The 27,943-nt window shown below is 45.2% G+C and overlaps 1 protein-coding gene across 7 annotated transcripts in view; it reads right to left on the bottom strand.

Annotated features, from left to right (window-relative positions):
• Positions 1-27,943, bottom strand: part of Mcc (MCC regulator of Wnt signaling pathway) — a 326,031-nt gene that overhangs the window by 114,110 nt on the left and 183,978 nt on the right. Inside the window, exon 1 of one of the 7 annotated variants that reach the window (XM_076555206.1) lies at positions 13,381-13,498. The exons of 5 other annotated variants lie outside the window; for them this stretch is intronic. The gene's annotated coding sequence lies outside the window, so the exon portion shown is untranslated. Of the gene's footprint in view, positions 1-12,746; positions 13,069-13,380; positions 13,499-27,943 lie in introns of those variants that run through there. One more of the 7 variants, XM_076555204.1, reaches the window with a different exon arrangement.

A 27,943-nucleotide genomic window follows, 5' to 3' on the forward strand; every position in this document is an offset into this window, starting at 1 on the left:
AGAATAATGGATGAAGTCATACAAAATCTATCCATGCGGAATCTATTTACCTTTGGAAGCCTCGCTCTACTCATCTGTAAAATGGGAACAATGCTCATGCATGCAGAGGTCTGAGGACTGAACAAAACGCTGCAGGTAAAATTCTTGACCACAAAGCCAGCTGCCAAAGAATTAGCAGCACGGCTGTGACCACTGTGGTCACCACGGTCATGTGATTTCCTTTTTTTCTCCCCCTAAAAGATGTCAAGATAAAACTGGACTTGGAAGGCAGTGGTGGGACACTCTGCTGTCTCTTAGTTTACACAATCCCAGATTAAGCAATCAAAGTGATTCTTCTCCACACAGGGACCTGGATCACACTAGTCACAGTAATCTATACTTCGCCTTTCAACACATGGAATTCCATCAGCAGCTCCCTGCCCTGACTGGGCCAGCAGGTAAGCAGGAAGGCACAGCAAAGCATAATAATCCTTGAAGAGCCTGGGAAGAGGAACTGCTCTACCACTCCCAGTCCACACCCCACTTCCTGCCCCCCTTGTCCTCCGGGAGGATGCTCAAAGCATACAGAGTAACCTCAAAATGAGCTACCACACACAGTGTCTCAATCGCAAAAAGAGAAAATGAAGAATTTACTGTAATCTAGGACACGGACTCTGTTTATGATAGTAAATAAAGACAAGAGGGATGAACTGAATAACTGTGCGAGCGGCATGGGCACAAGGTTGTCATATAGACACAGACAGACACATGGACTTGCACACACACACACACACACACACACACACACACACACACACATACATGCGCACACTCATGCACTATTAAGAACACACAGCCTGAGCCGGGCGTTGGTGGCGCACGCCTTTAATCCCAGCACTCGGGAGGCAGAGCCAGGCGGATCGCTGTGAGTTCGAGGCCAGCCTGGGCTACCAAGTGAGCTCCAGGAAAGGCGCAAAGCTACACAGAGAAACCCTGTCTCGAAAAACCAAAAAAAAAAAAAAAAAAAAAAAGAACACACAGCCTGTAACTTGGAGATTATTATTTCCTATAGCAATGACACAGTCTTTTGATTCTCTTGATTATCTCCACTTATCCACTACTGACCACTAGGGACAAGTTTTCCTTCTCTCACACACATTTTCTAGCCTTTTTTTTTTTTTTCCCACAGCACTTCTGACATTACGAATTTGGTCTCGTGTTTTGTTTTGGGTGAATGATTTTACCATGAGGGTTCTGTGGCAGCAGAAATACTGTGGGCCTGGGAAACAGCCAGTGGACAAGATGGACAATATTTCTTTAATGAATAAATTAAGAAAAAAATTAAAATCCAAAGGAAAGAGGGGCTGGAGAGATGGCTCAGTGGCTAAGAGCACTGACTACTCTTCCAGAGGACCTGGGTTCAATTCCCAGCACCCACATGGCAGCTAACAACTGTCTGTAACTCTCACATGGACATGCAGGCAAAACACACATAAAATAAAAATAAATAACTTAAAAAAATTAAATTCTTAAAAAAAAATCCAAAGGAAAGAATATACATTCTCCTTACCCACACTACCGACAGATCGTATCAGCTACACATAGCTGACAGGTTTCTTTTTCTATGAACAAATATAATTAATATAGCTTGTGTGAAATAGCATGTTTCATATAGAACATTTTTTGCCCAAAATATCTACTAATGAGTCTGGGATAAAAGGTACCAAACTGTAAGCAGCATTCCCAGGCTACCTCTGTGTGGTGTTCAGGTAGCTTTTTCATGTTCCCCTCTCCCCCTTGTCAACATGTCCCTATGTATAAAGCATTCTGGAGAATATAAATAAGCCTCTATGTAATCACTGCCCTCTACCCAGTGTACCCAGGGAGATAAAATTCCTCTAGCAAGCTCCATGGTCTTGCTTCGATGATGCCTGAAGAGGGGAGAGGGGAGGATGTGATGCAGGTAAAGGTGGTCTGAACTCTGTAGCCTAACTCTAAGTGCTCTTCTACCTGGAATTCATCTGTTCTAAAAGTGAGCCATGCACCCACCAAAGCAGGTCCCGCCCCCCCCCCCCCCCTGCTCTCCACCATCTGCCAGCACTAGTCAGCCCAGGGTCTATGTGCTTCCCGATCCCTCGCCAAACGACAGAGCTCTCAGAACTGCAACCCAGTGCAAGTGAAGCCACAGAAGCCTGCGGTTTGCGTCTGGCTAGACGGCATTCCAGCCCCTTTCCTGTAAGGAGTGCTTCTCCCTTGAAGCCAGCCTGTCCTCCCACTTTGTGTCAGAAACCACAACACAATAGCAATTTGGACAGGCATGCAACAGCTCAGCATTATTTTAGCTCACAGCACGGAGCCTCCCCTTTCCCCTCTACTTACACTTTACCATTTACAGCCTTGCCGGTGGACACTCTTACAAAATAATTTTCTCCCCATCCCTCCCTGCCTCCTCGCCTTCCTCTTAGTTCCTGGGCTAACTCTGAAGTTAATAAGGTAGAGTAGGCACAGCAGCAGAACTCACTGACTACAGGCAAGGCAGCAAAAGACACAGAGGTCTGCTAAATCTCTACCCTTCTGCTGTGAGGGCACTGCCCAACACCCTGAGAAGGAACAGTACAGTAGGAGCCCACTGTGGAAGGCTTGGGGACGAGACACTCATTTGAGCACATATATGCATCAGTTGTTCCTAACTTTCCCTGAGTAAGGTGCAGCCCTGCATTCTAGCCAAGAGCAGCAGCAGTCAGCAAGCACAAGCAAGCGCCTCCCAGACGCATGCCCGCCACGGTGACAGAGCCTCGTACAAGATGCTCGTCCCTCACACAGTTTTAGAAATGCTTTTCTCCACTCACATAGGCTCATCTGAGATCTAAAATTCTCCTGCAGTTATACAGACCCCCTAGGGAAAAAAATGGACAGGTTGAGGGGGAGGGCTGTGCATTTTCTGAAGCTCACAACCCCCAGCCTGACCATTAGATAAAACATGCCATAGTCAAAGAGGGGCTGCTGTCTCGTCCTTGATTTTCTCACCACGTCTGTCCTGCCCACTCTTCCCTCCTCGTAGACACACAGCACTAGAAAGCAAATGCAAAGGGTCCATAAAGCTGCCTTAGTTTGTTTACTGAGAGCAGGAAAAAATTCACACATTCTAGACCATTCTAGACTGTTTAGAAATAGGATATCCCCAACCTAGATAAAGATAGCAAATGAAAGTAAGTGTAGCAGTGAAGAGAAATGCTGCAGATACAACTTAAAAAAGGCGACTCAAACGGTCCCAACCGAGCCTCACTCTGAAGAAAGTCACAGTCAATTCCTAGATACAGGACTCAACACAGCCGCTTGAGAGAACTTCCGAGAACTTTGGTCTGACACTCAGGAGGAGCCTCTTGGGGCCCAAGGAGTTGCCGTGAGACAAAGTTCTGAGACGCTAATTATGAGGCACTATTAGTGAAATTGTGGTTTAAATGCAAAGCTCATTCCAAGAGAGATGAATGGGATTAGGAACCTGAAGCCTGTTGGCGAGTCTGCTCATCCACCTCAATGCAGAGAGAGCACACACACACGACATCAAGTTTCGTTCTGGGCTCCCAGAAAAGCATAGCAAGGCTGAAAGAGATTATTCCGCTTCAAGGGGAGGGAGGGGGGAGGGGGGGAACTAGTCCTAGCTGGCAAGCTCAGGATGGACTCCAAGCACTAGCAGCTTAGCCAGCCTCTGATAATGTGTTTATACTTCAGCGTGAAGGCTTCAAGCTCATGTAAAGGCCTTTCTGGACAGTGAAGCTTGCTACGTCTCAGAGGGTAGGTAGAGCTATGGAATTACTCTCCTGGAAAACCTTTCTAGACAGGGGTGAATCTCCTTTCCCTGAGCTAATGTGGGTGCGGTCCTGCCTGGGTTTAGAATACAGCCTCTCAGAATCCATTCCGGTCTGATGGTTCTCCTATTTTATACCAACATGCACCGGGACAGAAGGTAAGTCAGCAACCAGATCAGAGGGCACTTCTTGGTGTGTGAAGAAGACGACCAGAGGCCATTCACTCAGTCCTGGCAACTGTGACTCCTACCAGCAACCAGAGCACAGAAGTCACACTTCATTTCCCAGTGTGCAGCAGCCAAGAACTGTGGCGGTGGCATACATACCTGCAGGGCCAGGACTGACTGACTACTCAGGGAACGGCAGCAACAGAGCGGGGCCTGGATTCCAAGTGATGGATCCCAGAAGCAATAGCATCCCTTCCCCCAGGCCAACAGGCTAGCGTAGAAACAAACAAACACCTACACCTTAAATGTGAATGTCTGGACATCCAATATCTAGACTCTTTGGGGTCTTGACATATTTCCCCCTCCTGAGACAGAGAAAACTGGATCTCTCACTACCAACTTTGGTTTCTCAACAACCATCGTAAAGGAGCCTCAGATCATCCAAAGGTTACCCATAGACCCAATATTTTTAAAGCTAATGAACCTATCTTATTCTAGGAATTACATTTGGGGGGGGGCAATTTTATGTTCACCAAAAAAAAAAAATGATCACATCATTTCCAGGAGAAACAGCCCCCAAGTTTCCTTGTGCCGCATTCACACAATTTTATGTTCATCAAAAAAAAAAAAAAAAAAAAAAAAAAAACCGATCACATCATTTCCAGGAGAAACAGCCCCCAAGTTTCCTTGTGCCGCATTTCACACACCTGGTGCAGAAGCAAGCTGATGGCTAGCCACATCGAGCCTATTTCCAGCTGGTGTTACACATGCTCATCACCATGGCAACTAGGGAGTTCTAAGGTATTCATACCTACAAGTGGAGCCTAAAAATTTGGCTGAACATGTGCCTTTTCCTAGATAAATTCCAGATGTTAAGCGAATTTTCACACTCATTTAGTTTCCTTTCACTGCATCCTGTGACCTGTTTCTTGAAACTTTCTGGGGGCGGGGGTGGGGTGGGGTGGGGGACTAAAACCAAAAACAAAACACTTGAACTCTGTTCCCTGTGACAGCCAATGCACAGAGACGTAAAAAGATACATACACTTGAAAAGATAAGCTATATTTCAAAGCTAGGCATGGTGGAGCACATCTATGATTTCATAGCGAGGGCCTGTCCCAAAGCAAAGGTGATAAACACACATATGGTGTAAGTCATAAGACACATCAAACCTTGACCTGTGGCAAGGTGGAATTCTAGAACACACTATGTGCAAAACCACATGAGTCTGAACAGAGGGCACAGGTGGCAGCACACACACACTTTTCAAACATGTCTGTGGCGCTAGCCTCCTAAGCGGTCAAGGTTAGGTCAAGCAGACAGATCTGGGTTGAGGAAGGGAGAGTGCGGGGTACAACAGACTTGCCCACAAGGCTCCCTTCCCGACCTGTCTTTTATGCCTCACAGTGTGCAAAGCTGAATGCAGACTGGGTCAGGAGGAAGCATCTGCCCTGGCAGAGACAGCCTCTGGAACATTCTACAGGAGACTCAGTAGGTGCAATCCAAAATGGTGTACGCTGAGCGAACAAGGCTGGAAGACAAGCCCCTTCCCCCTCACCTCCAGGCCGAGAGCATCCCAGGCACTTCTGTAACTGAAACTTTGGAACTGTCCTCTGTCTTGGAGCCAGAGGAAGAGGAGGGACTGATTTGCATTACGCCTGACTTCCATGGGTGAGAAGAGAGAAAGAGGGAAGGAAATAAACCTGCGGAAGAGCAGAGCAGATGGCAATGCCATATATACCACACCGACAGCCATTCTTCAGGAAGCCAAGAAACCCAGAAGGAGAATGAAAAACAAGGGAGAGGCGATGCACAGAAGAAGGTCTAAGCGATAAACTCCCTTACAGGTCGTTTTCCATTGCCAGTTGTTTCCAGCCCTTGAATGTCATCCACACACCTGTAGGCAGCAACGGCAAGCATCCCAGGACCAGTCCGGCTTAGACGGGTGGAGAGAGCTGAAGGCTGCTCCCAGAAAAGAATGCTCTCGTTCAGACCCCCTTAGACCACACGGGTATAGAGGTAAGGGCTTCAATGTACAAGTTCAGAAGAGCTCTATGGGTCACCGTGCCTACAGGGAGACACAGGGCGGGTTTCTTAACAGGTACTGACTTCCCTTCTTGTGTTCAGTTGCCTTCTGAAGTGGGATGCCCTAGGAGAAGATAAAAAGTTGTGCAACCAGGCTCTCTGCGCAAGTGTTTGCAGGAACAACCAGAGGGCTCTCTAGAAAAGAAAACGCCTCATTGCTTTAATAGTAGCTATTCAGACAACAAGAGGCAATTTAGAGACTAGCCAGCAAAGTGCTCGGGATTGGCATAAATGATGCCGCTTCTGTTCTGTCCCAGCTATTATGTATTGCTCAACTTCACTCTGGCTAAATAGAGTCCTTTCTTCCGGGATGGTAAGTACCTGATACTCAGGTACAGCTACAATGACAGGATTACACAGATAAACCACACACTCCAAACTTCGCTGCAAATGTCTTAGGATTTTTAGCAAGATGCACAAAGGGTTTTGTTGTTGTTGTTGCTGTTTGTTTTACAAGAGAGTCCAGAATCTTCATGGGCAGAGTAGTCAATATGAGGATTCTGAGAGATAAAGGTGGGTAAATGTTTGTCACAATGAGTTGGGTCGCTAGAACCAACGTAAAGATGGATGGAGAAACCAACTTTACAAGGCCGTCTTTTGACTTCCATGTGTACTATGGCACATAGGCACCTGCACAGAACACATCTCTCTCTCTCTCTCTCTCTCTCTCTCTCTCTCTCTCTCTCTCTCACACACACACACACACACACACACACACACCAATTTTTTTCTAGAAGGGAATTAATACGGTGTTTTAATTTTTTTCCTATCTTTATGGCATCCACTTCTTCTACACAAGAACAATCATGCGACAGTAACTGGTTCTTTTATTCAAGATTTCGTCTTCTTTGCCTTTGATAGACTTTCTTTCTGTTCCATGGTGGACGCACGCCTCTCCTGTAGAACAAGGCAATATACAACATTTCTATTTCTCAGGTAAGAAGCTACATTTCTGAAGAAAACCACAACTGCTCAAATGAAAGACGCTTGATTGCTACTTTCATATCAGTCACTAAATTACCTCAGTACCCAGTCTATCTCTCCACACACCTATACCTTTATCTGTGCTGTGCTGCCAATATCGACTCTAGGACATGGGAGTATGAAGGGGCTTGTAGAAGTATTGTATGTTACCAGCATGTTGAAATCGTCACACAACACTTTTCAGGTTATTCCCTTCCTGACGCTTTAGAGCCACCCTGACCACACTTTATTATGCCCTTCTCTGTGTATAAAGTCTGACAGGAAGCCCACTTAGTGATCTTAGCACTCCTAGAGGCAGGCGGAATCTCTATGAGTTCAAGGCCAGCCTGGTCTACATGGTGAGTTCCAGGCCAGCCAGGGCTATACAGTGAGGTCTTGTCTCACACAAAAACAAACAAACAAAAACAAAAAAGTCGTGTTAGGGACTGCAGTCCCTCTATGAAGCAGTTTTTATTTAGAGTGTAAGCCGCCATAGCTAGCGTGCTCTGCTCCACAAAAGATCTGCGATGCTGATCTTAAGGGCATGTGGATCCCGAGAATCAGATCCAGAGAGTTCTAGACCAAGTGCTAGCAAGAATTCTAAGCTCAGGAGGGTCACCTGAAGAGTGGATGCTCAGCTCTCCTCCTGGGTTTTCTGGATCATGAACCGGGACTCCATTGAAGTACTGGGTCAATGTGTCTGCAAAGCTTTGGGGTCAAATACACTGCATGCATGTCTGAGCTATTTTTGTTTTGTGGTGGGAGTCTGACCATGTCCTGGACAGTTAGTCAGCAGAAAACATCTAATCACAACTGCTACATCCACAAGACAGCTCCTGAGACAAGGTTTTCAAAGCATGATTACAGCATGGTACGAGCTAATCTCCCATCAGACAAGGAGCCTTTTCTCTTGAACCTAATGACTAAAGGAAGAAGTTTTATCACTCTGTACCCAGTATCTTGCATCTTTACCACAGCATGTAGTAGTAAGCTTTGGTCAAGAAATCAGCCCACAAAGACCAAAAACACATGGAGAAACAGAAGGTAGAAACCTCTTTAAGTCAGAAAACAAACTGGAGGCTCCATGGCATGTATCACTGTTATCGGGCAAGTCCCAAGAGCAAGTAAGCAACTCTCCAGAAACTCTGTGGGTTCTGGGACCAGAGCGCTTCAACGATATCTGATCTACTTATCACGCCGGAAGTCCTAAAGCTTGAGAGTGCTTACTCTGCTCCAGGAACCTACAGATGAGGAACGCCCTCTCTTCCCTAACGCCATGACCCATCATTCATTTTTTTTGTCCAGTCATCAATGCAGCCTTAGGACCTAGACAAAATAAGATGGGAAGCCATGTGAATGCTGATGGCCTTCATGCACTATGGGGTCTCAGGAAAGAAAAGAATTATAATCTAAGAAAAAGAATCATATGTGAATATCTAATACCATTTCTCCAAGTTCAAGAATGGAAGAGAATAGAAACATGCCAATGGACAGTTCATACCAAGTGAACATTATTCAGTTCAAACAAGCAGGCACATACCTTAATACTGACTGTGGTAGTCTAAATGAAAATGGCCCCCATAGGTCCACAGAGAGTAGCATTAGGAGGTGTGGCCTTGTTGGAATAGGCATAACCTTGCTGGGGGAAGTGTGTCACTGGGGATGGGCTTTGAGGTTTCAAATGCTCAAGCCAGGCCCAGGGGTTCTCTCTTCCTGCTACCCGTGGATCTGGATATAGAATTCTCAAGCTATTTCTCCGGCACCGTGTCTGCCTGCATGCCACCATGCTTCCTGTCATGATGATAATGAACTAACCCTCTGAACTATATATAAACCAGCCCCAGTTAAATGCTTTCCTCCATAAGACTTGCCATGGTCCTGGCGTCTCTTCACAGCAATAGGACACTGACCAAGTCCCCTCTGACCACTTGAGACAATATTCAGAGTGACTGGCAAGCTTTTGCATCTGTGACCACAAAGCAATGTTAAGTAAACATTAGGGCAACTTAAAGTTAATGAATAGTCTAGGCAAGGTTTAGACTCTGGTATGTTTCATCCTCCCTTTCCTTGGGCTTGGCCTCAAGTTGCTATTTCCTGTAGCTATATAGCTAGAGAATCCTTACTTTGCCTTGTGAAGCAGGCTTGTCCCATTATAATAGTAGTGGGAAACTGTGTAGTTTTTCTACTTCTGAAACTAACATAAGCCTAGAACCAACTAGGCCACAACACCGCCATCCCCCGCCCCCAACAACAACAACAACAAAAGCCAAGACACTTATGATTAAATGCTCCTTTAATTCAATGTGTCTGGTGTGCTGCTGCTTGGCCAATACCCAATTTAGACAATTACTAGACGAGTAGACAATTTTCCTTCTTGTATAATATTACAGTCAGGAAGTTTTAGGGCTGGGGCCGTAGCTCAGTTGGTAGAGGGCTTGCCTTGTGTGTGTACAACACCCTGAGTTCAACCTCTAGCCCCGCAGAAAGCCAAGTGTGGTAAGAAGGCTCACCTGCAATTCCAGCACTTTGGTGGCTGAGGAGGGAGGGTCAGGAGTTTAAGGCAGTCTTTGGCTCCACATCAAGTTTAAGGCCAGTCTATGCTACATGAGACCCTGTCTATAAAGGACGGGAGGAAGAGGAAAAGGAGCCGAATCACAGAGTCAGTACCTGTTTGAACTGCTCCTCAATCACAGTATGTGTTTCTACACTCTGCCTTCTACTTAATACCAAGCAATAACACAGACGCTCCATTTATCTCGAGGATCATCTTTGTAGAGTACAGGCTCTCCTTAATCCAAAAGCAAATTCTTGAGGACCACATGATGTCGCCTTTGCTCCTCAGCATATTCCTTTCCTAGCAGCTGATCTGTTGGACTAATTATTGAGTGAACATCACTGCATGATGGAAAGTGAGGATCTAGAACATTTGTTGTATTTCATTATGTCTATCCCCAAATAGCTATGACGATCACAACTGCTCCCGAGTGCCCTTGGTGGGCGAATGGAGCAGGGTGACCTCGGCAGCCAACTTTGACCGGTGGCATAACCAACTCCATCCTTCCTAAGTGTTGACAATAGCAAAATGAGGGCAAAGAAGGTGGAGGCTAACCCTGCAGAGGGTCCAGATGAACTAAAACAACATTGCAGAAACCCATGCCTGAGACCTGTGAAGTGTGTCGAGAGGGTTCTCTGCCGCCATGGAGTAGAGGGCCGTTCAACCGGCTGCTTTTCAAAGTGGTAAGAGAGAGACGGAGGGAAGGCACAGAGGATGGCGTTGCCCTGAACTCACTCGTAAAGAGCCAGGTGTAGTGGCTAGCGCTTGAATTCCCAGTGGTGGCCAAGCCAAGCAGATGCAAGTGAAACCTGGAAGCTTACTGGGTGCTCAGTCTAGCCTACTTGGCAAGGAAGCACACATATATGAGCCTGTATGTGTGTGTGTGAATTATTAACACATATTAAGACAGACTGAGAGCATTTAACAGACAAGGGTCGGAGCGGGGGCGGGGGGGGGGCACTAGTAGGGAGAGGATAATATAAAAATGATGGCTGAGATTAATGTTCTGAACCAGTTTCCAGCCCCTTTCTGAAGGGATTTACCTAATGAATCCCAGCCTGCTGGTGAAGCCTGGGAGGAATTGTGCTGAATTGCACCCAAATTGTTAGGACAGATCACTAGTCTTTGACACCTAAGGAGCTCTACCTTAAGTCCACCAGTTTCCTTGTTTTAAGACAGATTTCCAAAACTGTTTATCATAGCACTCAACTAATGAAAAGAAAAAATAAATAAATAAAAATTAAATTCACTAAAGTCCACCTATAATAGACTAAATGAATACATTCTTATATTTACATTTTGTAACTGAAAAAGAGTAACATCGACCAGAAACTTTGGAGAGAAAGCCATGGCACACTGTTAGTTTTGCTTTTTGCTTTTTAATTTAAGCTTAGAATATACAGGTTTAATTTTCATTAAAAAAAAAAAAAAAAAACGTTCACCACATAAATAAGTCTGTATTTTGTGTGAGCCTGCATGGGTATTGGAAAAAAAAAAAAACAGCTAATAACAACTAAGTCGTCAATTCTCACTAAGGAGGGGGTGAAAACTTATGGACTTATGGGTAAGGGAACTGCACTGTCTTGTTCCCTGACTCCTGTGTAGTTTGATTTGATACAATAGGTATGCAAAGATTTGTCCTTGAAAGGAAAAGCTAGTGAATTATTATTCTTGAAAAATGAATAGACATGTCAACAAATTTTGGAAAGTGAATATGAACGGCGCAAACGTAAACTGAACTAAGGATTATCAGACACAGAACAAACAAAATCATGAACCCCATTAGGGCATGCTTGAGACAGCCAAGCTTCGATGACATGAAGCTGGAGAGGTGTACGACAATTAGCTTCCCTTTGATTGCACGGGCTTATTTATTCTGCTTATCTCAAGACCGAGCTAATAGACCAGATCAGTTTGAAAGGTCCTAAATGGTTCTCAGCATTTGGGTATATTCCAGGAAGGCTAAGTTAATTTAGCTATTCGCAGAGTGGCACATTTGACAGGGGTAATGCAAATTAGATCACCGTAGTAAGTATTTGATTACCCACTCAAACTGGAGGAAGAGGGAGACAGATGAGTAAAGATGATGTTGCAGAGGGGACAAGTCATTGGACTTTCGAAAGCCTTGTTTAACTTGCCCCAAAACACATGCAAGAGGCTGTGTGAGATTTGTGTGAAGGCTGCAAATTTGCTGGAAGGAAATTAATTAAATTTCAATCACATGGCACTCTTTAAAATACACTTAAAACAGCATTTTCCTTTAAGGAAGAGATACAGATCACCCCCAACTACTCTGTCCTCTAGAGTGGTTTTCATGAATGTTTTCGACCCATAGGTCACAGGCCATGGATGGATCTTGAAATGAATTTAGTGTGTGGTCAGCATGGGTCTAGATTTTAAAAGAAGAAAGTTTGAGGGGCTGGAGAGATGGGTCAGTGATCAGGAGTGTGGACTGCTTTCCCAGAGAACCCAAGTTCAGTTCCTCATCAGGGGGCTGACAACTGCCTGTAACTCCAGCTCCAGGGAGACCCAGTCAATGCCTCTGGCCTCCAAGGGCTCCTGTCCTCACATACCACTCCCCCAAACACAAATACACATAATTAAAAATAAAATAAATGTTTAAAATAAATGAAGAAAAAAGGTTGAAAGCTATTGTTTTAAACAGGTCTGACTTTACTGCCCCTGATCTCAGCCATCAGAAACAAACTCACTTTCTCTCGCAAGTCTTGATAGCTACAGCCTGTGCTAATTTTCAACAAGCTAATCATTAAAAGAAAAAGAAAAGTCAAGTTGACTGATCTATTAGAAGATTCAAGAGATAGTTTTTTTCCCCATATCTCTCTCTCTCCCTGAAAGTTATGTTATGTTGGGTAAGTACGTAGTTTTGCATTTAGATTTCTTCCAGAGGAATCATCCCCAAATGCCCTTTGCCTAAAACTTAACCTCCTCCCTCTTAAGAACAGAGGGGATGAGGATAATAATGTGAGACTGCAGCAGCGAGCTGAGTGCTGCATTAGGAGGGAAGCGGCAGCCACTCAACCCCTATTTTAAAAACCCACTTCTGCAGTCATGAGGCCAGCACTCGGGAATTCAAAGACCATTTTTGCCAGCACAGTTCTCAGAGCCAAGGAAGACATTTACTATTTACGCTCTAGAATATTCCCCAACACACAGGAATGAAACACTGACCTCCAAAACCAACACGGACAAGGGTTGACAGCCCCCTCACACTCCAGGCCCGTGCGTTCAGCTGCTTTCCCCAAAGAACAGACTCTATACTCCCTAAACTCAGCTTGCTTTCTTGCCTTGCAAGCCCATCCACCCCACACATGCACCAGATTGACTGTCAATCATCCCTGTTTAATTGAATGAGCAAAGAAGGCCTAAAGCCAGGGTGGACAGGATCATTTCCTAAGTTAGAGGCTCGGGGTTCTCTCCAAACTCTTCCTCCATGACTTTCATTCTTACCCATTTCTACTGTTCTCATCTCAAAACGCTTTCTGGGAACAGTGTATTCTGCACACCATCACCATGCTAGCTCAGAGACCACTGCTCACCTGGATCAAGGTGACAGGCTTTTGAACTGACTCCCTGTTTCCAGCCTTCTCTGACAACTGCTCCCCAAAGCCAAGTGAACACTCCGAGATGCAATTCTTAGTACATGCCCCTCTCACTAAAAGAAAAACCACCACCACTTCCCAGTGGCTACCCTCGGGCAGAGTCCAAATTCCCCATCAGGACCTAAAAGTAGATTCTGTCCCCAACCCCACACTTCCGGCATCTCTCCCAGAACCCTTCCTCTTCACATCATGCCAGGACTCACAGTATCTCTACGGCCTTGCTTCTTGAGACTTCTTCCCTTGGTCTGGGAATGCCTGAGGAGTGGAAATTGTGTTTGACTGCTTCTAGGGCACCCAGCACTGTGCCTGGCAGAAAGCAGGCACTGGATGGATCCGTGTTAAAAATTAGCATTAATCAATCCCTCTGCAGTGGTAGTGCTATGGAAAAGCCAAACCAAATATCCCAGAGGTCGCCGTGGTGTTTGCACAATTACACAATATGGACGTTAGGAAATTATCCCACCAAGAATACCTGGGGCTTGATGCTTACTCACTGACCTCAGCACCAGATCCCCAAACAACTGGTAATGCTGGAACCAAAGACCGGGTTATGTAGACCACTGTAAGCAATATTAACAGTAAGCAACCTTCTCTATTAATAGATTACCTCATTTTAGGAGATATGAAAAAAAAATCAAGATTGTAATAGCTACTAGATGTCTCCAGGACCTTTTCAATGTGTTTAGCATGTATGTTGGCTTTTCTTTAAGAAGCTATTAGCATAATATGTATGTATTATTAAGTTAGTAGGGTTTTGTATGAATTGTCCCAAGTGAGCACACAGACTTCCTATTATCGTCCTAATGGCTGAACAAATGTAATCGGGTTTATATACTATGGTGTCCTTAATCACATTTATGTTGCTTCTTATCTCCATTAACTTAAAATATGCTGTAACATAAAACTGCTTTCCTTGTTTTCCAAATGAGGACAGAATGCCTCCCCCTGCCCTATCTAAGATTTCTTCAGCATGTGAAAGACTTTGAAAAAACAATCAATCAAACAAACAGCAAAACCATACTGGGGACACTGTCCAGACAACCAATCGTCTCAACAGTTGCTAGTGTAGATGAGCCAGAAGTGGGGCTTTCAGATCCAAGCACCCACCTGGCAGACAAAGGGAACGGAGCGGGGAAATGGGCTATGAGTGGGTGGTGAGGGGAGACTGAGCAGGGAAGAGAAGCTGCTGAGACAGAGTGCGGATGGGGAGACACTGTGGAAAACCCCCTTCTGGATCTGCTTGTTCTGGATGCTCAGAAGTTTAACTGAGACTCTTCGTCTTTGCTGGTCTGGTTCAGGAACAAGCAGCCTAGGCAACAGGATTCCTGAGAGTGCAGAATTGTCTGGCAAAGTGACTGAATGTCTAATTCACACACAAAGTCATGGTAGGGGCAATGGAGGACTTTAGGAACCAGAAGACAGTAAACAGAGAGAGAAGAGGGCCCAGGGTAGAAAAGTTACCCAAGAGGCTCCTTGGGAAGGGTATCTGGGGAAAAAAAGGGAGAGAGAGAGAGAATTTCATAAACCACTCTGCAATAACAAGTAATCACTAAACGGTCCTTGTCCTTCTTGTCCCCAAGTCTGTCCCCTGCAGTGATGACTACACCTCTACCAACAGCTGGCTTCCTCCCTCTATAGCAGTGGTTCTCAACCTGTGGGTTGTGACCCCTGGGGGTTGAATGAGTCTTTCACAGGGGTCACCTAAGACCATCAGAAAACACAGAGATTTACATTACAATCCATAACCGTACCACAATTGCAGTTACGAAGTAGCAAAGAAAATAATTTTATGATGGGGGGCCACCACACCATGAGGAACTGTATTAAAGGGCCCTAGCATTAGGAAGCTTGAGAACCACTGCTTTATAGGCTTCTTATCATAATTTGCTCCAGAACTCGGGTGAATAGTGTCTTTCAGTCTGCTGTCTTCTACACTGCTGTGTTAACCTCTGTGTTTTCCCATGCCACTTCTATCAGAGGACAATAAAGCCCTTCTGGAAATCGCCTTCTTAATTGCTGCATTCTGTGTTCCTTGCCTTGTAGCCCACAGCACCAGCCATCTCTAATGGAATTCACGCGGGTCTGAAGCCTGTCTTCAAACAGAGCTCTGGTTTCAAAGGGATCGAAGCCCCCTCTATCTTTCCCACTTACTTCATGAAAGTCTTATACTAATATTTACATAACCTCTAAGAAGCCCAGGTTACTGTTAAGCCTTGAATTCAACAGAGCTTCCACATAAGGAAAACACAGAGTGGTCAGTAAGTCCTGCTTTGCAGTTAGAAATGCTAGCCAATCTCTCTCATAATGCAACCCCCACCCCACCCCACCCCACCCTAGCCACACCTCTTCCATGTCTCCCTCAGTACCCTGCAGAAACCCTTTAGGAACACAGTCTGTGCTTTTAGCCGATGCTGTCATCTCTGTAAATCCATGTAATGTGCAGAAAATAAATCCAGTGCTCTCTGCTGCCCATAGAGCCACATTAATCTTATGAGTGACACCACAGAACCCCCGGGCCCTCCCCTCCTCCATCTGCTGTAAGTAGGGCAAGTGTTTTTCTCCTGTTAATTGTTCTGACAGATGAGGATCAGCAGGGCTTTAATCCATTTGCAGCCTAGCACAGGAGCATTTGTCTTCTCAAAGGCTGTTAGAGGCAAGTATGCTGGCTATTGGGAACAGGGGAGCCATTTCGGGGCAGAGCTCAGAAGTGACTGGCTTGCCTTTCCCCAAAGAGGAAAATCCAAAGGAATTCTACTCCAACTTGTTTCAAAGAGCTTTGGCTGTCTTTGTGGTTGTGCTGGGTTTTGTTTGTTTGTTTTTGTTTTTGTTTTTCTGAAAAATGTTATAGATGGTAGTGTTTTATAAAATTAAGACATGTTCAGTTAGCTTTATTGACCTAAAATGTGTCTTCTCATTTACCAAACAATCACACACAAAGTGTGTGTGATTCTAAGCCCTCTAAGTGACAGTTACATGCACTCCAGTTTGGAATTTGTCTACAAACATCAACACTTCCCTACGGGACTGTGTGCCTTCTGTGGGGTGAAACATTGGAGAGCATCAACCCAGAGGCCTGCCCGTTTGGCAAGAACTAGGACTGCGTTTGACATAGGACATGAGGCCTTCTCAGCTCCTACAACTTCACCTGCATGACCAGTTGTTGTCCGTGTTCTTCTCTTTCCAATGCTGTCACTTTAACAGTATCACACATGTCAAGTTTTCAATGCGGTTGGTTCTTCCAGCTTTAGGATCCAATGAAGCGAACTCAACCGAGCATGGTTCCAATCAGTGGAATTTGTTGCAAAGGGAATCCACTTGCAAAACACTGGTTCACCAACTCAAAGGCAGCACTTCAGTCTCCCACCTCCTCCCCAAACCGCTACTGTCAACCCTGCTCTGGCTTCTTTGGTGACGGACAAGTAGATGGTGAGAAGAACGTTTCCTAGTTTTTAAGCTCGCTCTTCTTCAGCTCTCAGCTGCAGAGACGAACAGCGCTCAGCTGGGTGACCAGCTCCCCATCACCCACGAAAGCAGCTCTCCCTCTGTGCTTCCAGCTCTCCTTGGAGGAACATGCACATGCTTACACATCAGGATCCTGCCACGTAAAAGGATCGGTATTCTCTATACAATAAACTGTTAAAGCATTAAGTATATGTGAATGAGAGATTCCAGGTAATTTCTCTTTTAGCCTTTTTATGACTTTCCAAATTTTATATGTTAACCCGGTTGTCAGCTTGCCAAGATCTGGAATCTGCTAAAACGTAAGCCACTGGGCATTCCTGTGAGGGACTTGTTGATCAAATTATTTGAAGTGATGAGACCCACCTGAAATGCAGATGTAGCCCTGGCTATCCTGAAACTCTGTAGACCAGGCTGACCTGGAACTCAGAGATGTAACTGTCTCTGCCTCCCGAGGGCTGGGATTAAGGCAGGTGCCACCATGCCCAGTTTAGGAAAGGAACTTGATTTTTGCTTGCTTGCACTTTTGTTGGCAAGTCTACGTATCCTGTTGCTACTGCATTCCTTCGCTGATATTGCAACCAGCTTCTTCAGGCTCCAGACAGAGGTTCTGGGAATCCTCTAGGACATCAGTTCCAGGTTCCTTCGCTGATATTGCAACCAGCTTCTTCAGGCTCCAGACAGAGGCTCTGGGAATCCTCTAGGACATCAGTTCCAGGCTGAGACTGCTTCAACATCCAGCCTCGTGGGCTGAGCAATTATTGGGTTCCTGGCACCACCAGTGGGAAATAGCCATTGTTGAACTATCAGGACCCATCATATAAGACGGTCTAGTAAATCCCAGAAGGTATGTACCTATATATTCTGTCCATTCCATTCCTTTAGAGAACCCTGACTAATATAACATGATAGCTACAGATTACATTTTAACTAGAAAGACTAAATTTTAAGTATGCAAAGTCATTTTAATGTCCTTCTTGACCCTCCACTCAGAGTTCTAATTTAAGTTAAAGTCAGTCAGAAAAGCCATGTATAATTTTGTAGAACTAAAGCCTTGACTTGCCAAACTGATTACATTAATGCCATAAGCCTTAAAGAGCCACATTCTCAGACTTGGGCCAGTTCATCTCTCCGGACGCTGCCTTACATCTGTAAAATTGGAACGAGAATGAGAGAAGGTACAGCAGCCTCAGCAACTGCCACTATGAAAGTGGGGTCAAAGCCACCTGCACTTCTCCAGCCTCAGTTTTCTGAGACACAAGATGGGATGTGCCTAGGGGAGTTCGATGAATTGCGTCAATGCCAACGAGCCAATGCAAACGGTTAACACAGCTAGCCAATCCATGGTGCTGGGCTGGCAGTGTTTACTCTCAGGAGGCAAACCACAATTACAACCATTGGTCTGGATAGCTCCCCTTCTTCAGATGTAAAAGTCAAGGTCCAACAACCAGAATGAAAGACAATAAAACTCGACACCCATGATGGCGGCTCCGTGGTCAAGTCCGGAGCAGCTCATCAGCTGTGCCATTGGCTCAGCCACAGTGGAAGAAGACACAGGGCAGAGACGCACCCTGCTCCTGTCAGCCCAGTGGGCTGCTGAGAGTCTCCTCATGCTTCCTGTGGGCTAGTCCTTCCCTGTGGGTTTAGGTTCTGTGGAAGAGAACTGGTTTTAAGGAGGCTTTTATGGAAGAGAAGGACTCAAGCTGCATTTCATACAGTAACCTGCTTTTTTTTTTCCCAAGAACTCACAGGGTGGCCTCTGTAGGCTTGATGTCCTATTAGAGCTCTTGAGTCAGGCCTAACAGCACAGTGTGATGATGGAACACTTATCTTTTTTTGCTAACTAGATGGTAAGTGACTCACTCATTCAAAATAAACTGACTGGGTATCGACAGTGGAGTGGACATTCTCTAAGTGACAGAGGAAAAAAAAACTAAGATATTCTCCTAACTTCAAACAAGATCTCAAAACCCATACAAAACACTCACATGGAAATACTGAAGCATCTGTAGCTCCTCACACTATGCAACCAATCTGATGGTGGGTTTGTGTTGACGTCTGTGCTGGCTAGTCTTACGTCTACTTGACATGAGCTCGAGTTAGCTGAAAGAAGGGAACCTCCATTGAGAAAACGCCTCTGCATGATCTGGCTGTTAGGCATTTTCTTAATTAGTGATTGACGGGGGAAGGGCCCAGCCCATTGTGGGTGGTGCCATCCCTGGGTTCTAATAACAAAGCTGGCTGAGCAAGCCAGGAGGAGCAAACCCGTAAGCAGCACCCCTTCATGGTCTCTGCATCAGCTGCTGCCTCCAGTTTCCTGTCCTGCTTGAGTTCCTGTCTTGACTTCCTTCAGTGATGAACAGTGATATGGAAGTATAAGCAGGATAAACCCTGTCTTCCCCAACTTGCTTTCTGGTCATGGGGTTTGATCACAACAATAGAAACCCTAACTAAGACACAAGTTCACCCCTGATGGTGAACTCGTCGGTTTCCTACTCTCACACATAGGTGACAGCACATAGGCAGTACTTGAAACACATCTACCCAAGGAGGGGCTGGCCTCTTAGATGGCAGAAGCGTATGTCTGATAATCGTGTGGTTGCTTGGAATAAGGGCCACAGCAAAGGCTCAACAGCTTCCAAAGAGTCAGGGGAGATGGATGCAGTGCCCACTGGAGATGGTGTAAGAAGGTTTTCTTAGAGTTGACCTTGGAAGAGGGATTTCAACAGGCAGGAAGAATGAGAGATGGGGAAAGAGGATCCAGGTGGGCAGAAGAGCTTGAATGGAACACTGTATGAGTACTCAAGTATATGAGTATATAAGGTGCATGGAAGAGCTGTGTGAGTTCCCCAGGGTACATGGAAGAGCTGTGTGAGTTACCCAGGGTAAATGGAAGAGCTGTGTGAGTTACCCAGGGTACATGGAAGAGCTGTGTGAGTTACCCAGGGTACATGGAAGATCTGTGTGAGTTACCCAGGGTACATGGAAGAGCTGTATGAGTTACCCAGGGTACATGGAAGAGCTGTGTGAGTTACCCAGGGTACATGGAAGATCTATATGAGTTATCCAGGGTACATGGAAGATCTATATGAGTTATCCAGGGTACATGCAAGTGCTGTATGAATTACCTAGGGCATATGGAAATGCTGTATGAGTTAACCAGAGAATATGGCTGCCGAGTGATGGGCCTTTGCAGCTAGTGCTCTGGGCTTCTCGGGAGCCCATCTGTTTCTTACTGTTATTTATTTAAAAGGTTATCCAAAGTGCAGGTTCTCACTCACACTCCTGAGAGAAGAGCACTAATTCACAGACTTGGAACCATTTAAGCTGGAGGATGGGGCAGACAAAATTTTTTCCCTAATGCAGTTCTCTAAATTCCAACTTTTTCCTTACTGCAAATCGTCCATTCTTCCTTTGCGTGCCAGTTCAGAAAGAATGTCAGACCATTCTTAAGAAAATTTGTTCCTATCTCAAAAGAAAGAAGGGTGGGATCAATGTTACATCCCTCATAATATGTCAGCATCATACTGTAAGCCACCCCTCTCCATCCTCGGGAGGGGCCTAGGATTTCCATGGACTTCAGTTCCAAACAAGCTTGAAGAAGGGGCATTCATTGGTTACAGCAAATGAGAACCCAGCTTCAGCTGTGTGGGTAGGAACACTGCCTCCAGAACAGAATGGCCGAAGTCTAATCATCCCCAGACCTAGTCCTATATCTGGAGAAGTGCAAAGGTTCAAAATCCCCACCTGGAGAGCACAGTGGGGCCAGGATGAGTTACGCAGACAGAACTATCAGGAAGCCAGAGCTAGGAGCAACAGTGGTCATGAATCTGTACCGTGTCTGAAAAGGGTCAAGAGAAGGAAATGAAAAGAGAAGAGTAATTCAAGCCGTCCCTACATGCCTACAATCCCACTCCCGGTCTTGATTTCATCTATACAATTTTCAATTCAACCCAGCACAGCGTCAAAATCCATTTATACAACCCCCCCCCCCCCGAAGCCCATGAGAGGAGACTGCTGGTTTTTAATTTTTAGATTGGTCTTCTGAAGACCTGTAATCTCACAATGCTACAGTTTACTCTTAGCATTTCTCCACTTATTAGCATTGCATATTTGTGGAGATGGATCTGAATACTATTAGTAATTTATCCAGAATATGATGGGGGTAATCCATGTTCTTAACCCATGGCTACATTTCTATTTAAGATCACAAAATAAAATAAAATAAAATAAAGGTATGGTATAAGCTTTCAAATTCTCCTCACCCTCTTCTTCTGTCTTCTTTCCTAATTGGGAAGCATGTTTTTATTTTCCTGGAATGGTTTGAAAGAGTATGAAAGAAAAATTATGCCAACTTATAAAACTTTATTTTGGTAATTGGTATGGTGGCGTGTGGTCTTTGTAACTATTGAATTTCTATAATACTGTAGAGATAGAGGGTAGCAAAGCTTTCAATGAAAAATAGCAAAAGAAAAGATGGCCGGGTAGAAGCCCAGTACATACAAGTCTCAAAGCCCAGAAGACAACGTTTGTATAAAACCTCTAGATAACACTGACAGAATAGACAACTGGCAGTTTCAACTCAGTCCTCCAACTCTAGAATTACCTACTATCCAAGCAGACAGGCAGACAATTTTACATAATGGAACCAATATCATCCAGACATTGACAATGAAACAAAGAAAACACCACTGTCAGAATCTCTACCTGTGCGCAAACTCAAACTTCATTCCCTATACTGAAATGAAGACACAGAGTGCTTTTGTGAAAGCAAGAACAGAATGACCCAGTGACCATGCACAGTCCCACATGACCAGCCTGAAGCCAACCCCAGGCCTGAAACCCACGGCCTCTCCATGTAGCTGAGACATCTCCTTTAAGAGGAGGAAGTGAAATGGGGCTGGGTTCATTCACTCTGAATCCTGGACTGTAAGCTGTCTCCAAGATGAGGTTTTAGTTCTCTGGGATACTAGGGATGCTGAGGCAGCTGTGTACAAGGGGAGGCTGGAGAAAATAACTCCGTGGACCGGCAGGAAATAACAAATGACTCTGACAGCGTAGCAGGCAGCAAGGACCTTCCTGTGTCCACAGTCTTGACCCCCAAAGAAAGGTCCCCATGAAGAGACCATCCATTTTGTTTGACATCCTAAATGGCCTGGTTATAGGATTCCGAACTTTTACATCTCTGCATGTAGAGGAACAGTTTACCAAATTCAATTGCTCCAGAGTCACTGCTGTCTCCAAGCACGCTAAAATAATTTACTACTAGTCCAAGAGAGAAATATGGTTCAACAGCAGAACATATTAACAAGATTTAAGAATTCTAGTTCGAGCTAAGTTCATCCTGAATTAAGCCAGAACTAGTGGCAGGGGGGTGGGGCTTTGCTGCCTGGGTTCTTGGCAGCTGGGGACAGTTTGAAGGCTGGCAAGTCCCCTATTTTGAAAAAGGACAAATGGACAAATAAGTCCACACACAGAATAAAGCAACCAGGACCCAGAGGAGAATCAAAACCAAGGAATAGATTTATTTTTCTGCAGAGGAGAGCTGACAGAGTGGCCAGCAATGTGTACACCCAGTGGGGAGATTTGATGGGAGCTCAGCTACTCCGGTGGGGTGGGGGTGGGGAGTCCCTGCAAAGCCTTGCAGGGGTCCCTGGGAGGAGATTCTTGTAGCTGTGTGTGACCTGACTGGATCTTAGTTTATCTGGTTCAGTTTCTGAAGTGTGGCTCTTCAGTCCTGATGCGTAAACCAGGGCAGTCCAGAGTGGGGGCTGCAGGGCAGGTGCCGACAAAACCCTCAAAATCCATGATGAATGAGGCTCGGGGGGCTACTGACCAATTTCGTTTTGTTTGCCCAACCTCCCTTGTCCACTGGCTGGAGCCTGTGTTAAATATGAACGGATTTAACTCTCTTCCCCAACGTCTTTGAGCAACTTGAACTCTGGCAGCCCAAAGCCTTTATCGGGCACGGTGACTGGATTAGAAACGAAGGTGACTTCTTTCTTGGTCACTGCCCTCACCCACCTTGATGAACACCATGTCCTTTTAAACAAAGACAAAAGTGAGATGAGTGATGTGGCCTTTGCAGTCACAAAACCTGCCTTACAGCAACACCTTTACCTGATTTTCTTTTGGTTGTTCTTAGTGCTGGGGATGGTATTTATGAAATCAGGCACTCTAGGCAAGGAGATAGGTTCCTAGTCTACCTTTATTTGATGTAAATGAACCTTTACTATTTAAGACCAACACATACAAACTGAAGAAGAAAGTAATATATACTTTCATATATATATGCAGTTTTCAAGAGAAAAGCCCTGGGGCATGGTTAACCCTTTGGAGGGTCACCATGGACACCACCACCACTTGTTGCAAGGACAAGGTTCTAATCATGCCATACTTGGAGACAGTGCTCCTCAACCAAGAGTCTATTTGTTCCTAGGGGGAATCTGGTAATGTCTGGAAACTTTCTTGGTTTCAATAGAGAAGGCAAGAAAAGGGTGCTGGGATGTCACATGGCACATGATGGTGAGCACACAGGACAACACCATGGCAGCATTCTGGTAGAAATGCTTTAGGGGAATTCTGAGAAGTGCTGGCCTCTAGATAGAATCTTTTTCTTTTTAATTTTTATTTCACTTGCATTGGTGTCTTGCCTGTGTGTACGTCTGTGTGAGGGTGTCAGATCTTGGAGTTACAGTTGTTTAAAGGTCCTTCGACATCTGGTCCCAACCAACTGTCCTGAAATCATCTCCACATTTCCTGCCTATGGTTTCTAATCCATTTCTCACCTGCCCCATCACTGCCCGCCTTTCTTCTGCCTTTCAGGTATAGTTAGCCAGCCACATCTATCCCTGCAGGTATTACAGCCAAACCCTTCTATCCTTACTTATCTTTCAAGGTCACTAGCCACATTATCTCCATCTCAAAGCTGACTCTGAAGTCTCCTTGCCGAAATTAGATGGCCTCTTTGTGAACTTCTGTTTTTTAAGGATTGATTTTTTTTTTAAATTATTTTTATATGATGTCTATTTGTGTATGTGGGAGGTGTGCACATGAATGCAGGTACCATCAGAAGCCAAAAGAGGGTGTCGAATCTCCTGGCGCTAGAGATAAAGACAGTTGTGAGCTGCGAACATATGGGCTGGGAACTTCTCAGGTCCTGGAGAAGAACAGGACATGCTCTGAACTACCTAGTCATCTCTCCAGCCCTAAGTTCCTGTATTTGAAAACTTCAAACTCAAACTCTGATGATACCACAAACTAGAAAGCGCACATTGCAGGGTAGTCAGTGTGACTTCTGGATGCACACAAGCCAGGACTAACCACTGCATCACTTTTTATTGGTTCTGGGACCCTGGAAATTCTCTTTTTTTAAATTTTTTCGCCTTAGTCACTAGCTGTTTTAAAGATCAAAGAAGCCCAGCAGATTTCAGAGCTTGGCCAAAGGAGGCTCCCATGTCTGGGGGCTCCCAAACTTTGTCTGGTAAAGAAGACAGTAATAAAACACACTAACAAAAGCATACATGTACACATATGACCAATCCAGAAAAAATAAACAAACAAACAAAAACCAATGAGCTCTTTCCCAAAGAGAAATTATCATTAAGGGTGAGCCACTAAGTTGGGTGAATTGTGCCATATGTACCAGGCCCTTCCAAGTTTTCATGCATCCTTAGAAGTTCGCAAGAGGAGCATGGACAGATCTGGTGTGTGGCCCTGCTCCACTGTGAGCCCACGGTCATTCTATAGAATGAGGAAGTGGGAGTGAATAAACCAAGCCATCAATCAATGAGCCTCCCCCACCCCAGCTTTGGGAATGGGATGTAAAAGAGGCCATACATTATTTAGAGCCAAAGAGGCCTGGGCTCAGATGGGAACTGAAGTAACAAATAGAGTCTGAATCCGTGCCAGCTTGTCCACATTATCTGTAAGCCTTCCCACGTCCATTACGAACTCCTGCTAGCCAACACTGGGCGTGGTCAGGATAGGTAGGGCAAGGACTAGGGGGCGAACTAAATTCTTCTGTTTATCAAAAGGAGGGGGAAATGATTCTGATGGCTGTAGCACTAGAGGAAACAGTTAATCAGAACCACAGCTGCATGCTTCACCAGACAATTGCATGCAGTTAGAATACAGTTTCTAAGGACGGCCACAGGCGACAGGGGCATGGCTGTAGAGTTGACCTTGTGTAGTAAGGAACTTTCAAGAGGACACAGGATTTACATTTTCATATTCAAGAAAGAGGTGTAGATTGCAAACGACATCAAAGCAGGGAGGAAAATGGGAGGTAATTAAGATTGAGGCATATTTGTTATGTAAAACAAAGGGTTATGGTATGAAAAGCCACCAGGCATGAACTGCAATGGGACACACACTCTTCACCTGTCCCACTTAATCATCATGCTAACCCTTTGAAACAGGTGCCATTGATCACCCTCATCACATAAGTATGAGGTGGCTGAATCTATGTGCCCAAGGCCATACCACTGGACAGTGGAAGAGACAGAAATCAACACCTACTATCTCTAAAACCCTTTGCCCTGACCAGTTCTGAGACCATTTAATAATAAAAGCAGACCTAAGAAGGGTATAGGTGTTCAAGCAGATGAGCAATGGATACCTAACACAGAAAAATAAACTTGAGGAAGAAAATCCATGTTGTTCATGGGACAAAGATGAACTCTATGCAACATTTGTTTTTCAATGCAAGGCCTTGAGAGAGTGTCCCTTCTGAGACATCAGGCTGTTGACTACGCTGTGAAATGTAAGGGATGTGTTACTCAAAAAGCTGCAAAAGCATCCAGCAGGCCAAAAGAAGCATTCCAACCAATTGTCAGCACTTCTTGCTCTTCCATTGTTTCAAGAGACTTCAAAGCAGTGTTCATGCAACAATCCAACATCAGCCCCGGGACCACCCGGGACCTTACACCTTGCTACGACAACACCTCAGAGGCCTTTGGTTGCAGTTGGTGAAAGACTAACTGAAGACTGCCTCCTTGATTTTAAGTAAAAGCAGCTGGGTTGGCTTGAAGGCCCAGACTGTTGGCTGTGATGGCTATCCTGGTCTGTAAAAGCCTACTCTTTGCTATTGAACATGGAACGACTAGTCTGAGAAGTTAACTACACAGACCATCCGAGATCTCTCTGACTGACTTACAGGCAGGTAACTCTGAGCCCCACATCCAGTGACTATCTTGTCCTGTCTTATAAATTCCTAAAGGGTCACTTCTCAGATAAACAGAGAATAAATGGGAGAGAACCAACTGAGTAAAACAGCATCTAGTTCCAAGTGCTGAGGGACTGTCCTGCGACTTAAAACTAAAAGTGTTCCTCCAAAACGCTCACATTAAAGCAAGTCCTCAATCTGTAGGTCGCCACCCCTTTGAGGGTCGAACGACCCTTTCACAGGGGTCACCTAAGACCATAAGAAAACACAGATATTTGCATTACAATTCATAACAGTGGCAAAATTACAGTTATGAAGTAGCAAGAAAAATAATTTTATGATTGTGGGTCACTACGACATGAGAAGCTGTATTAAAGGGTCGAAGCTTTAGGAAGGTTGAGAACCAGCCAGCTGTTTTGAGAGGTGACTGAATCTAACTTCACCAATGGATCAAATGATGAGTTCACAGAAATAGAAAAAGGTGACATCAGGAAATTGGGGGAAATAACTGGGGGCATGCCTTTGAGGGGTTGGACAGAGGCCTGGTCCTTTCCTGTCTCTCTATTCCTTAGCTGTCATGAAGGAAGGGTCTCTCCTTGGTTTTCTGTCTCACCAACCCAATTAAAATGGGACCAGCTAACCTCTGAAAGGGTGAGCCAGGACAAGCACTCCTGGTTTTCTCGGGAACTGTCACAGCAATGGAAAACTGACTAACACAGAGGGATTCCAGTTTGGTAGGATCATCTTTCACAATTTGAAAATAGAGTCACTTTGTCTTCAGGACATGGACAGGTGCCAAATTTACTATCAAAAGACCAGTAACTCAATTCTTATTATACTTAATTATACTATCGCACACAAAGAGGCAGCCCCGTAACATCACCACTAACCTAACAGGAGACCCAGCATCAGTCTTGGACACAGGTTATCTAAACAGCCACACAGGTCTAAAAGGCCACTCACGAAACTTCAGCAGCCTACAGGACCTAGCTCATCACCTCCAGCCCATCACCCCATCCACCTTGAGTTTTTACTAGTGATCAGTGCTAAAGTATCTACAAGGTCCTAACATATTCAGCCTGTAGCTGCTGTTAACAATGTTAGTCAAACTGAGGCTGTAACTAGCCATTGTGTTCAGATGACAGAAACTTCTGTTGGATTGCACAAGGCTGTCCAAGTCATGAAGGCTTTGACAAGCCGCTTGTTTTGTTTCTATTAGGAGCTAATAGGCCTAAAGGGAAGGATGAAAGCAAGTATGTGTGTGTGTTAGGGATAGGAGTGGGGTGGAGCGGGGTGGGGTGGGGTAGGGTGGAGGGGTGGGGGGATGGGGTGGGGGCTGGTGACAGGCAACTATTTTCCTAGATTGGGATCTCTGGCCAGCCAGGTGAAAAGAAAAGGTCACATAGAAAAAGGGTATAAGATTACAGGACCTAGAGTGTTGGGAAACCCTCAAAGAATCTCAGAATTCCATGGAGAAATGGTTACAGATTACAACACATTCAAAACCCCCAAACCCATGGGGGAAATGTTTCCGAACCACAGGTAAAGAGTGCAAAGCTATATACTGTCTGCTTTTCTTCTGATGATAACACCAACCAGACTGGATGACAGCCACACAGTAAGGTCCAGCCAGGTGCGGTGAGCAGCAGAAGTTGACTCTGTCCTGCAAACGCATCCAACAGTCTGAAATCACAGCATGCCAAGCTGGAAAACAGCTGTGACCAGAGGCCGGCAGCAGTGTGTGATAGCGGGCTCAGAACTGTTCCTTTATGAAGAGTGCCTGCCTGGCTCACACAGGCAAAGGATAACAGGAAGAGGCCCCCAGTTTTCATGGCAGAGAGGTGTCTTTGAACACAGACCATCCCCTTGCATACACCATCTTCAGGGCCAGGCCATGGGCCTGTGACATGGGTGACAGAGATTAATTGAAGGTAGGCACAGTGCAGTAGGTGTCTGCAGAGGAGGCAGGGCCTGTCCGCTGCAGGTGGTGTGAAGACCGTGAAATGAGCAGAGACCATCAAATGCAAAAATGACAATCTCCTGCTTCAGCATTTACGTCCCCAGTGTCACTGGGCAGAAGAGAGGGGAGGGGCTGTTTCTCTGTCGTGCTAATGTTTTCTTTCTATTCATGACTGACACCT

Source organism: Peromyscus maniculatus, chromosome 19, assembly GCF_049852395.1.
Source record: "Peromyscus maniculatus bairdii isolate BWxNUB_F1_BW_parent chromosome 19, HU_Pman_BW_mat_3.1, whole genome shotgun sequence".
Lineage (NCBI taxonomy): Eukaryota > Metazoa > Chordata > Mammalia > Rodentia > Cricetidae > Peromyscus > Peromyscus maniculatus.